This window comes from Diaphorina citri, unplaced genomic scaffold, assembly GCF_000475195.1.
Source record: "Diaphorina citri unplaced genomic scaffold, Diaci psyllid genome assembly version 1.1 scaffold7624, whole genome shotgun sequence".
Lineage (NCBI taxonomy): Eukaryota > Metazoa > Arthropoda > Insecta > Hemiptera > Psyllidae > Diaphorina > Diaphorina citri.
In genome coordinates this window covers 492-3,391 of record NW_007385000.1, presented here as the reverse complement: position 1 = coordinate 3,391, position 2,900 = coordinate 492, and the positions used below count along the sequence as shown (strand labels likewise).

Here is a 2,900-nt window from a genome sequence, read left to right as displayed (position 1 = left end):
TGCGTCTGCCTTGTAAGCGCTAGGCCGCGGGTTCGATTCCCGCCCGGGGCGGATTTTATCCTGATGGGATAATGTACGGCTGACTTTCTCCTATCCTGTCTTCCTTCTCTCTTCGATTTCGGGGACGATAAGACCATAGCAGTTACAGTTCCCTCTGTCAAACCTCTTAAAAAAAAGCTCGGCACACAAGTTACGGCATATCCAACGACTTGGTCTTCATTTTCCTTTCGGGAAACTTTCAGAAAAGGAACCGATTCCGATGGCGCGCAATCTTGCATTTCCTATGGTTAGTACAGGCGCGCCTATTTCAGTTTCCAAAAGGAAAACGGTTCCGATGCGCGCAATCTTGCATTTCCTATGGTTAGTACAGGCGCGCCTACTTCAGTTTCCAAAAGGAACCGATTCCGATGGCGCGCAATCTTGCATTTCCTATGGTTAGTACAGGCGCGCCTACTTCAGTTTCCAAAAGGAAAACGGTTCCGTTTACGAAAGTTTCCCTAAAGGAAAACACTCCTTTTGATTTTCCAACCTGATCTTTCGACAGAACGTTGAGGGTACACGGTCTTTAGGTCTTTATTGCTATTATTTCCGTTCCGAAAGCGTTCCGAAATCGACCACTACACCACCTGCCTCGGTGGTGTAGTGGTCAAGGCGCTCGACAGGTAATCAGGAGCGCGTGGGTTCTAAACCATACCCAAACCTGCCTCGGTGGTATAGTGGTCAAGGCGCTCGCCTGGTAAACAGGAGGGCGTGGGTTCAATCCAGCCGAGGTATGGAATTTTATCCTCAATATAATTTGAGAATTTGACCACAATAATAGTAGTAGCCTACTGCTGGAGTAAAAGGACTTTTCAAGTTTTCAGTCCTATGCGAGCAGTATAAATAAGCACTATTATTATTATTATTGTTTTAGTTTGAGAGAGGGAAGTGTAACAACGGAGGTCTTGGCGTCGCGAAATCGAAAAGACATTAGGTTAGGAGAAAGGCAGCTTTCCGAAATCGAACCTTAAATAATTTGAGAATTTGACCACAATAATAGTAGTAGCCTACTGCTGAAGTAAAGGGACTTTTCAGTCCTATGCGAGCAGTATAAATAAGAACTATTATTATTTTAGTTTGAGAGAGGGAAGTGTAACAACGGAGGTCTTGGCGTCCTGAAATCGAAAAGACATTAGGTTAGGAGAAAGCCAGCTTTCCGAAATCGAACCTACTCACCAAGTCATCTTCATGGAGAAAATCACAGGGCACCTCTTTACGGACGATCTTGTCAAATAGTCCGTTGTTCCGGTGCTTCAATTTCTGCGTGACCGACTGTTTCTGTTCTCCACCGCTAGACTGCGCCACATACCAAGTCAGCTGAATCACTAGCGCTACCAGGGCGGAATTATCAGCGGGGAATGTCCTCAGTAACATTTTAGTAGAAAAGGGATTTGTGGGAATGGGATTTAACGTCCTGTCGTCTAAGAATGAATAAAAAAAAAAAAAAAAAAAAAAATTTTTAGGCCTTTTCCTTAAGGGAAATTTAAAAAAAAAAATCATAAAAAATAAATAAAACAAGAATGATGAAAAGAAAAAGCACTTGGACGATGAATGGTTAGTTTCGGGGCCTTTATTAACAAGCTTCACGTAAAAACATCGTAATGCGGGGGGGATAATACTTAAAAAACCCAATCTTAATTAATGAATGAATGAATAATATTTTAATAAATGGTACCTAATGGTATTGAACAACAGTAGGTATTAAGTTAATAATAAAAAATTATGTTTTATAAATAGGTATAGGTAAAATATAGTTAGCGTATTAACTTTTTAAAAAAGTGTAGCGTCTCTAAACTTTTATCAAATTTAGAGAGTAGTGCTGTTCTCTTCCGTTTCCGTAGTGTGGATCAAAAATCTGCACTGACTTACTGAGTACTCCTATAAACATTTCAACAATAAGCCGAAATTCTAACAAAAGGTAGATGTATACATAGGTATGTAGGCAATGCTTTAATGTGTGTCTATTAATTGAAAAACCATGAAGGTTAAGAGTAAGGAAGGAAGGGGACACCACGTAGTGGACTCTCTTTCTCTTTTTGGAGAGGATTTGGACGACGGTAAATTTTGATTATCCTTCAGAGATCCCTTGTTCCCCCTAAGCCCAGTTGTGCAGTCCGATTCTACTAAAGTTTGGTATTTGCATCACCTTTTTCCTTTCCTTGTTACCCTTTTTACGATCTCCTTTGACATTTTATGCTTTGCCAGAAAGCCCAGGTGCTTTACCCTCTTTTTTTTCTTGATCTCTATTCTCTTTCGGCCCGGCAAGCGCTCTTGCTTGCAATTAGGCAAATTCTATTTCAAGGCGGGGCCCGCATTAAGTTTGGGCGCTGGGATCGTGAGGCGTTCAGCAGGGCTTATCTTCTCTTTTATTCCTGTCCCTCTTTGAAACCGAGCAAGACTCTTGCTTGGAATAGAACCGGCAAGTACTCCTTGCTTGGATCTTACCTTCTACAAGCGGGGCCTGCCCTTTCACGCGCGATGATGGAGTAAACCATTGGGTCCGACACTGTATGAGGCCCGGCACAATTACAGCATACCTATTATTATTATTATGCACGAAATTACAGGGAAAGGGGTTTTCGCATGAGCGTCCACATGCCATACAGGGTATGGCTAATGGGTTGGTGCGTAGTTTCTATGGAGAAGTCACTAAGCGCGGGATCAATTGAAGCCAACCTCGTGCCAGACGGAAATTCGCGATCCGTGCCCCGCAAGGCCCAAGCTTAAGGCGCAGGTGCCCATAATAATAGGGTTTCTGCTCCAAGCAAGAGCCTTGCCGACCGGAAGAAGATAGGACAGAAGAAGAGAAGAAAAAGCACGTGCTATTTCTGGAATCGTCAATGTCAAGGGACGGCAGGTTT

General features: G+C 42.8%; 1 long non-coding RNA gene across 1 annotated transcript; it reads right to left on the bottom strand.

The window, feature by feature from the left end:
- Window positions 1-1,289: 1,289 nt before the first annotated feature.
- On the bottom strand, window positions 1,290-1,853 carry LOC113472723. The gene is made up of 2 exons (XR_003394923.1): window positions 1,807-1,853; window positions 1,290-1,460 (listed from the first exon to the last, which is right to left on the bottom strand). It is a non-coding gene; the product is annotated as an uncharacterized LOC113472723 (long non-coding RNA).
- Between the last annotated feature and the right edge of the window lie 1,047 nt (window positions 1,854-2,900).